Source organism: Camelus bactrianus, chromosome 6 (assembly GCF_048773025.1).
Source record: "Camelus bactrianus isolate YW-2024 breed Bactrian camel chromosome 6, ASM4877302v1, whole genome shotgun sequence".
Classification (NCBI taxonomy): domain Eukaryota; kingdom Metazoa; phylum Chordata; class Mammalia; order Artiodactyla; family Camelidae; genus Camelus; species Camelus bactrianus.
In genome coordinates, this window is record NC_133544.1 from 54,263,968 (window position 1) to 54,274,314 (window position 10,347).

At 35.5% G+C, this 10,347-nt stretch overlaps 1 protein-coding gene across 5 annotated transcripts in view; it reads left to right on the forward strand.

Annotated features, from left to right (window-relative positions):
• The window catches only part of LOC105079149 (uncharacterized), a 35,050-nt gene extending 26,789 nt beyond the window's left edge, over positions 1–8,261 (forward strand). For 4 of the 5 annotated variants that reach the window (XM_045504944.2, XM_045504941.2, XM_045504945.2 and 1 more), the window contains one exon: positions 7,844–8,261. The gene's annotated coding sequence lies outside the window, so the exon portion shown is untranslated. Of the gene's footprint in view, positions 1–5,330; positions 5,403–7,843 lie in introns of all 5 variants that reach the window. The other variant, XM_045504940.2, reaches the window with a different exon arrangement.
• The last annotated feature ends 2,086 nt before the right edge of the window (positions 8,262–10,347 follow it).

The following is a 10,347-nucleotide window of genomic DNA, read 5'->3' on the forward strand; positions in this document are numbered from 1 at the left end:
AACCAAACTAAATCACATTTTGGAATTGCAGAACCTTTTGCAGATCTATCTTTTAAAAGGGATTTATCTAATATACTTTTTGTCATCACTTGCTTCTGAAAAAGAATTTGCAGTGGCAGTCAACTCTTAACTCTTAACTTTTAAAATAAAATTATTGGTCAGTAGGCAAATAAAATGCTAAAAATATAAAAACAAGTTTGGAACTTCACCTTTATTTTGATATTAATAAGTTTAATATTTAGGACCTGGTATAATATTGAATATCAGAATAAATGCTGCAATGAATTCCAATAATTTCTTATTCACACAGGCATTATTTATTCCTGCTAACCCATTAAACATTCTTACCATGCTAGTCACCCAAAAAGAAGTCACTATAAACTTCTGACATCTCTGAGTAATGACTGATGGATTTTCCCAGGAGGCTGTGAAGATTTTCTGAGATTTTGGAAAGATTTATTGAAAAGGAGAAAATTTAAAGTATTTTAAAGTAGCTTGTAGCCATTATTTATATGATTGTTTTATATATAATTAAATACATTTATTGGTTTACTATAATAACTTACATTTAGGCACTTAAACTTCAAATACAACAAAGAATAAAGCTAGCAAATAGTGTTATATAAGATATAAATAGTAATCATCCATGAAAAAATGAGTTTATTAGTAATACGACACATAATTATAAACATAACACTTAACTGAATTCACTTCACGCTGTGCCTATTCTTAAGAAACTATAATTGCTAAACTTGGAAACCCAGTGGCCCTAGTGCTTGACTGCTCCTCAGAAATAAGCCTCCGAAGCAAAGTCTGCTGTGGCCCTTGGGTGAGTGCCAGAACTCCTATTCCGGAAGGCCCTGGACAGGACAGGGAGAGCATGGGCAACACTCTAGATAATGAGGGGGAAGTCTGTTTGTACACCTAGTTTCAAATCACTCAGACCCTCCCCTGTAAAATAAAAGTATTCAGCTACCATTGGTAGAATATAGTCAAGAGTACAGATTGTAGGAGGTTTCCATAGGTAGATGATTAAAGTTACAGAAAAAGAATGGATGATTTTTTAAATACTGTTGTCATTGCTATTGTTTTTAGATGTTAAAATAAACTGGATCTTTAGCTGATAGAAAAAGAAAAAAAGGTGTAAACAGTCTAAAATATTGGAAAATATTCTGTATGGTATGTATGTGCTTAACACATTTTTAAACAGATGCTTGAGGCAAATATTAGAATTATAGGATATTGAGGAGACATTCCTATACTACTATTAATATTCTGTATATGGCATTATTTAACTTAAGTTTTTAAATGTCTATGTATTGGTCTAGAGTCAATTACTGTCATTTAAAAAGCTAATTTTTCACTTTTGGAGAACTTTTGGTGTCAGAATTCTTACACTTCTTGCAGTTTGTCACTCCTTAGCTTCAGCCTCCCTCTCTACCCTCTGATGTCATGCTGTCTGTCTCCAAAGGCTCCGGTTATGGGGTAGGGGTGCGGGGATAGGGAAGGGAGTAAGAGTTAAGATACTTTCATATTTCAGCAGCCAAATGAAAAATACACAAAACAAAAAGAAAAACACTTTTTCATATAGCATTACTGGTGCTCAGGCAACTGAAAACATTAAGATTATGGTAAATGTCCAAATTATTTGTCTTGTTGCCTTATAAAAATACATAACCAATTTGATGAAAGTTAAATTGATAGGAAACAAAATTAAGTTGCTTATTAGAACTTGAGAACTTTTTTCTGCCAGTATTCCTTTAAAATTACTAAACTCCGTAGAACATATCCAGGTTTTGTCACCTCATTCCTTTATCCAATCTCCAGTCCCCTCTACTAATGCAGACCCCTTGAGATCCTAACCAGGTCCTGTTTTGGGATAGCACAGCTTAAACATTCCAGAGTTTCATGAAAACCTCATCAGTAGACATTATGAGGTATTTTCTATTGGTGGTGAATTCTACAGCCATTCAGCTATTAATTGCGCTAATTATACAAACATGTATATAAGCTCCCACTCTGCCAGCCTCACAGATACAAAAATAGAACACTTGGCTTCACCCTGAAGGAACTCACACTGTTAAGGAGAGCAAGGGATACAATAGATACAGGGTAAGAGAAGTTGTTCCTGGTAGAGGGAACAGTATGTGCAGAAACACGGAGGACAGTATTTTAGTTTGTAGAGTCCAGGGTAGGATTACTTCACCACATGAGGGTGGTGAAGTAGGTGGATGCCAGATCAGAAGGGCATGGTATGCCAGGCAAAGGAGATCCCATCTTATTCTGAGTCAGGGTGAGCCATTCAAAGATTTTAAGCAGCATACTGATACAGTCAGAATAAAATTACAGAAACACAATTCTGGAGACATGATCTATGATGATTAAAAATAAGAGGCAAGGGGATAGCCTTGTCAGGAAGCCACTGTGGTGGTCCAGTGAGCCCAGTAGAAATGAACTAAGGCAGTGACTCTGGGGATGGAGGGAAACAAAAGGGGTCAGGAGGTGTTTAGAAGGCCTTGGCAGTTTGTTGGGGAGTACATAAATCCAGAAGTGAATAGAATTTTTAAAATTACATTTCTAAAGATGCATAAGAAAATGAGGCATTATAGCAAATTTATTTAGTCAAAAGATAATAGCAAGAAATCTCCTCAATGGAATCAATATCAGCATAAGAAAAATGTTAAATTCTAAGTATATGACCCAAAAAGGAATGCTAAAAAGCAAAAACTAAGACAACTTGAAAAGGAACCTACCAAGAGTGAAAAAATACACACAAGATAAACAACGTTATTAGCATTGAAGAGAAGGATCTAGATAGGGCATAGAGTTCCAAACATCTTTCATGTAATGAAGTAAGAATCTAGCTGCAGGGGTGAGGGGGAAACTAACCCTTAAGGGTTTCACTGGGGATGTGGTAGCACAGTAAAAGATTTCTGCTTTTAAGAACTCATTTCCTGGATACAATATTAATTAAACGGGCCTTGGAACTTGGGCTGCTCTTAACTTCCCTAGACTTGTCCCTGTGCCTAAAGCAACTCAACCACTTCAGGCTGTAGCTTACCCACTTGTAAAATTAATTAATGTTTTCAGACCATGAGTTTCATGAGTATGTACACTACTGAATGATAAACACCTTGAGATATACACATGAAAAAGCACATACATAGAATACAAGTTGGAACTGATTTTTGTCTCTTTATCCAAAGAATATCCCAAGAAAATTAATAGATATAATAGTCATAATTGTATCAAGCGATTTATCAATGCTCATTTCTAAGAGTGTTGAACTTCAGGTTGCTTTTTGTCAACAACAATGATCCATCTAAAACTTAATGGTTTTCTCAAATTTCTACTTTCTTAGAGGTAGATGAGGAAAGAGAAATATGCCCAAGATAACCTCCTAGGAATAAGTTCAATGTGGATTAATGAAAATGTACTTTTGTAGACTGAAAAATATATATATGAAAAATCTCACCTAAATCTAACGGAAGGAAATATCACAAGCTAAGGAATCAGTTCTTAAGCAGACTCTATTAAAACACTTCCATACTAGGGAGGAGGGTATAGCTCAAGTGGTGGAGCGCATGCTTAGCATGCTCAAGGTCATGGGTTCAATCCCCAGTACACCCTCTAAACATAAAAAAAAAACAAACCACTTCCATACTGACCTAAATCAAAGACAGATTCCTAGACCAGGAAGGGTGATATGTATTTAAGTACTGAGTCCTCAAGGAAGATTTTCAGGCCAAAAAAAAAATCCCTAAAATTTATTGACACATTTTGTACACAGTACATTACCTATTGACCATGTCAATGGATCAGTGAAGTAAGAGTTATTTATTAATCTCATTTAACACTGAGTTTTAGTGAAGGTAAGAAACTTTCCAGATGTTGTTCAGCTAGTAAATGGCAGAGCCAGGATTCAACCCTGTTTTCTATCTGAACACCAAAGCCTATGCTCTTTTGTTATGCTGCTCTATGTTTTCAATTTCACAGCCTAATATTAAGGACAAAATCAACAGATTCTCATGAAGAGAAGCCTCTTCATTTTGCCTTTGGATTCCTCATCAGTATGAGAGTTGCTTGAGCATTTGTCAAATGTATGAGTTAAAGCTATGACTTATAAATCTGTTGGGTGTTTAATCCAAGAGGAAAAATGACAACTAGATCATAGTTCAAAATTTGTGGCTTTTGAGTAACAGAGAAGCACAATATGGCTTTAATATTTGTATTGGTATTGCTTAACACGATGAATATAAACATCCTAGATGGAAATTATTAATGTGATTCTGTTTTTACATTGAAAGTTACTTATACTGAATGTTAAGTTCAATCTCTTCCCTTTTTTCTCTCATTTACTAAATTGTGCATGCATTATAAAATAATACCTGAAGTTTTCAAAAGCAGAAGAGATGGAAAATAGGCGAAGATTTTGGCTTATAGGCAGAAGGGGCAACTAGCAGAGACTATATATGATTTACTTAAAACAATGACTCAGTTTTTGGATTCCAGTTTTGTTTATTTTTCCTTGCCAAAACAGACATCATTATTCAGGTCAAACTGTAAGGTGCAAATAAGAAGACACACTTTCTGTTGGAAGATGAAGGATTCAGAGAAGTACAGAGTTTTAGAGTTAGGACTTACCTTAGGATAAACTAGTCGAACTCCATTTTCTTAGAAAAAGAAAAATTATATTTGGAGCTTCTTTGCATAGTGGGAAAAGGCAACTGCCTTAAAATGTATCTGTATTCTGCCAACCTGGGACCCACAATTTATGGGATAAAATTAAGCTTGAAAAATACTTTAGGTTGATGTTGAGAAATTAGAACCTTCCTATATTGCTGGTAGGAGCATAAAGTGGTATGGCTGCTTTGGAAAACAATTTGGTAGTTCCTCAAAATGTTGAACATAGAGTTGTATGACCTGTACTTCCACTCCTAGATACATACCCAAGAGAAAGGGAAATAAACATCTAGCATAGAAACTTGTACTATGAACAAATACTCATAGAACATTATTGTGATAGCCAAAAAGTCGGGTAGGGGACACAAATATCAACTGATGAATGGAACTGATTTATTCAGAATAAAAAGAAATGAGGTATTAATCTGCGCTAGAACATGGATGAATCTTTAAAACATACTAAGTGAAAGAAGCCAGTCACAAAATATCACATTCTATGATTCTGTTTATGTGAAATGTCCAGAATAGACAAATCTATAGAAACAGGAAGTATGTTAGTGGTTGCTCAGAGTAGGAGTGGGGCAGAGGGAGAATGGGAGGGGACTACTAATAGATAAAAAATTTCTTTTGTGGTGATAAAAATTTAGGTTTTGGTGACAATTGCACATTTTCCTTGTGCCTAAAGAAATACCTTTTCCATTTCTTCAACTGGTCTGCTGGTGAGTAATTCTTTCAGCTTTTATATGTCTGAAAATGTCTTTATTTTCACTTTATTTCTGAAAGGTTTTTGCTGGATTCAAAATCCTAGGTTGACAGTTTCATCTTTCAGTACTTTGAGGATGTTGCTCATGTACTACTCTGGCTTGCACTGCTTCTGTCATTCTTACCTTTGTTGTTCAGTATTTGTATCTTGTTTCTCTGGCTGCTTTGGGCGGGGGGTGGGGGGCAGGTGGTGATTAGGTCTATTTATTTATTTATTTTAATGTAGATACTGAGGATTGAACCCAGGACCTCATGTGTGCTAGGCATGAGCTCTACCACTTGAGCTATACCCTCCCCCCTCTTCTGGCTGCTTTTAATATTCTATTTTTGTTACTGGTTCTTGACAATTTAATTTTGATGTGCATTGGTGTGTTTTATTTCATGTTTCTTTGACTTGAGATTTATTGAGCTTCTTGGATCTGTGAGTTTATAGTTTTCATCAAATTTGGGAAACTTCTGGTCATTATTTTATCAGATATTTAATCCATCCCTCCATTTTTCTCCTCCCCTTTTGAGACTCTAACTACATTAGGCTGTTAGGCTGCATGATGTCCCTCAGTTCAGTGATGCTTTTCCTTTACTCTTTTTTCCTCCAGTCTTTTATCTTTCTGTGCTCCGTTTTGAATAATTTCTGTTGCTATGTCTTCAACTTTACTAATCTATTCTTCAGCAGTGTCCAGTGTGCTGTTAATCCTATCCAGAGCATTGTTCATTTTAGACATTGTTACTGTTTTTGTTTGTTATCTCTAGAAGTTTGATTTGGGTATTTTTTTTTTAACTTTTTTTTTAGTGAGTTATAGTCATTTTACAATGTTGTGTCAAATTCCAGTGTAGAGCACAATTTTTCAGTTATACATGAACATACATACATCCATTGTCACATTCTCTCTTGCTGTGGGTCTTTTTTTAGTATTTTACATACCTCTTCTTTCCATGCTTGCACTTTCCTGTACCTTTTTGAAGATATGGAGTATATTTATAATAGCTGTTTTAATATCCCTAACCTATTTAACTAATTCTATCATCTGTGTCATTTCTGGGACTGATTCTATTGATTAATTTTTTCCTCATTACAGATAGTATTTTCCTGCTTTTTGAATACCTTCTAATTTTTGACTGGATGCCATTGTGCTGGAGTTTTTGTATTCCTTTACACATTTGAGGGTTTTGTTCTGGGATGCAGCTATGTTACTTGAAAACAGTTTGGTCCTTTCAAAGCTTACTTTTAAGCTTTGTTGGGCATGTGCAGAACAGCCTTTAATATAGGGCATATTTGGCCCAACTGCTGAGGCAGTAAACTTCTGAAGACTCTACTCAATGCACTACTTGTTAGGTGGTCTTTCCACTCTATCTGATTTTTTTTTTTATTTCAAAAGATGGAGGAAGCTGAAAAAAAATAGGCAAAGAACAAAAAGCCTAAAATGAACAATTGAGAAGAAAAACAATCATGATACTTTGCCATGATATTATAGTACCAGCTAATAATTAAGCAACTTAAGTAACAACTCAAAGGCTTTTAGAAAACATCAAAAATTCTTTTAATCATTTATTAAATCGTGATTTTTACAGCTTCAAGCATTAAACACATTCTAGGACTAGCAACTTTTTAAAAACCCACCCTTCTGCAATTTGCTCCTAAGTAAAATTTGAGAATTTTCTTAAAATTCTGGAAGGCCCAGAACATAAAACTTAATTTTCAAGTGGTTAGTTGTTACTATACTGAAGCCAAAAACAAGTAGGATAATTTTCCAGCACAAGTTACAGAATGACAGAATGGAGAAGGCAACTCAGAAGAAATTATTTTTTTTAACTTTCAAAATGAAATAATAAATATATATTTTTCCCATGTCTGTTTAAATAAAATCACCTCAGATGAGTTATCTCACATTTTCCAAACAGAAAAATAATCACCTCTGTGCCAACAAAAGGCATGGAAAGTTTCAAACACAGTTTTCATACAGAGTGGTGCAAAGGAAGGGAATTGTAATACTATGACCTCTCCAGCAGGCTTTCCTGGACCCTAATCACCTAAAAGCTATATGGTCAACAGTCTTGTTAAATGGATGAAATGAGCCCACAGGCTACTGATAAGATGAAAAGCACAGTAGAAATGATACTATATAAGGGTGCCAATGGACTGGGGATGTGGTTATTACCCTCCACTAATTGCCCAAGAATAAAACATCATCTGCTCCTTTTTGAGGCTCATAACGATCCCTACTTCTTGGCTTTCACATCCTTGTGTAATTTCCTCCCGTTGTGGGTGGACTGAACGTAGTAACTTATTTCTAATGAACAGAATATTGCAAAAGTGATATCCTATCTGAGACTGGATTACAATATCTATGACTTTCATCTTTCTCTCTCTGTCTTTCACTTACTCATTCTGATGAAGCAGACTGCCATGCTATGAGCTGCCCAATGGATAGGTCGAGGTGGCAAAGAACAGAGAACAGCCTCCAGTCAACAGCCAATGAGGAACTGAGGCCATCAGCGCAACACCCTGAGAGGAACTAACTCTTCCCAACATCGTCCTGAGTGAGGCAGAAGTGGATCTAGGTCCAGTCAAGCACTAAGGCTGTAAAAACAGCCAGCGCCTTGACTGCAGCCTTGCGAGACACCCAGGGTCAGAAGACCCAGCTGAGCCATGCCCAGCTTCCTAACCCACAGACTCTGAGATAATAAATGTTTACTGCCTCAAGCTACTAAGTGGTAATTTGTTGTGCGGCAACAGATAACTAATACAGATTCCACTTGATAATACTAACTTACCTTTAACTCAAATCTTACTCAATTAAAGAAGAAATTAATATTCATCTGAGATTCATTCTTTACCCAGTCAGGGTAGTTACTCCCTAGAAAAATCTTAGAAACTTGCCAAGAGATTGTGTCGTGATCTCACTTCTGAGTTTAGAAATTAATGTTAAAGAATTAGAGTTTCCAGTCACACTTTTCCATTAAAAAACCACGAGGTTCTATTTTTACAAGCCATAGGGATCTAATTAGCTCTCCACTATTCTGAAAAATAATAAACTCCTAACTCTGTAATAACTATCTTCAATCCTGGAAATAAGTGCTCTGTAGTAGAAATTATCAGAGCTGTAGATTTTAATAGACATATGGATTTAATTAAACCATTTAGTGAAAGCTCAACTGGAGAATGGACAATTAATTTGATAGTTTTCTTAAGTTGTTAATTTAAGAAATTCTTCTCAAGCTTGTGGGTACACAGATGTTTCTTTAGTTATTTTTAAAAAATCTACATCTATGTTTTGTATGTTCTTTGGTATGTATATTTCATAATAAAAATGAGGTTTTAAAAAACTGCCTTATTCTGACATTTAAGACTGGCTAAAAGTTCAAGTTTTAAAGGGTACATATGGTAGTCATCTAAAAAAAAAAAATAGTGGTTCCTAAGCTTCCACTACATTTAACATTTTCGTTAATTCTAAAATTGTCTGAGTCACCAGTTTACCAAAGATCAGTTACTCAGGTCCTCTAGAGTTAACTAATCCTTTAGTTTGGGATGATAAAGGGTGAAAGAACAAACATTAAAGAGAAGCCCACAAAATAAAAAAGAGAAATTATTCCTGCAGTTACCTCCTTTTTCATCCTCTATGGGCTTTAACACCTGCCCATGTGAACTGGTGCTCTGCCCTTTCTCAGATGTTCAGTCAGAACCCCAAGGACTACCTTTGACACAGATGTGAACCATCTATGCCTTTATTAGTCATCTGCGTTTTAACTCTTACTACTAATATCCAATTATATCATTCGTTGAGAACCAGTAATGCATGCCACCTATGACTTCAAAGTTTGGAATTAGATTGAACTTGCAACTCTGTAGAGAAATCTGGTTTGTTTTAGAACTGGATAACTTTAGAACTTCTGTTCACAGTGTTTTTTTTTTTATAAACGCAATGCCACTTTTTATTCTTTTAAAATTATGTCTCTGTTTTTCATTCATTCAGCAAATATTTATAGACCTTTTACTATATATCTGGAACTACTCAGGATAGGAATGCAGCAGCGAACAAGATAGACAAGCTCATAGTCCTTATGGCGTGTGTATTCTTCTTGGGGGGAGGGGTGGGAGTGGCCAGGGCTAGACAAGCAAAATAAATTACCAGCTGGAATTTTGTTTGACATATCTTTCAATAACATATGACCTACTGTCATTTAAGGATTACTATATATGCACCTATGTGTTACTGTGTACTTCTTAAAACAGGTTTGTAATAAAGTAACAACATGCCCTGTCCCCTTTTCTAAGTCTGTCTTAGGTTAAACCACACACACCTATGACACCTATATATTATATGATCAACATCTTAAACAATAGTTTTGAAATTTGCCCTGAAACTTGAGATACACACACTTAACATTATACTCATTAAAATAGGAAGGGATTAACCTTTATCAGGCATATACTCAGATCAAGATAATGCCACTTGTTTTTCTTTTTCTTTCTTTTTATAAAAATTAAATAGTTTACAACTAAATACCAAAAAAGTAACTTTGTGTAAGCCCGATCTTTCAGTTCATGAATATTTACTGAAAATAATGAAATTAGTTATCTTGGAAGGGGAGACGATTCAGGTAAGAAAGACCTGGGCTGTCCACTTGGAGTAGACTGCTTAATATTGTATGGGAGGCGTTAAGCAAAAGCAAACTGGAGATGAAAAGAACCACCCAAAACTTTTCTCCTCTATGATCTCCGTATTGTATCCCACGTGACGAGGGTGTGATTCCACCTGAAACACAAACTTACCCTTCCCTGCCCAGACACCGAGATGGCAGAGTAGAATGGATAGAGCTCTGTGTCTCTTTCCTGGTATTACCTGCCAAGGAGGAAAATCTGTTACACAATTTCTGCACCTAACTCTGCCTAATGGGGACTTG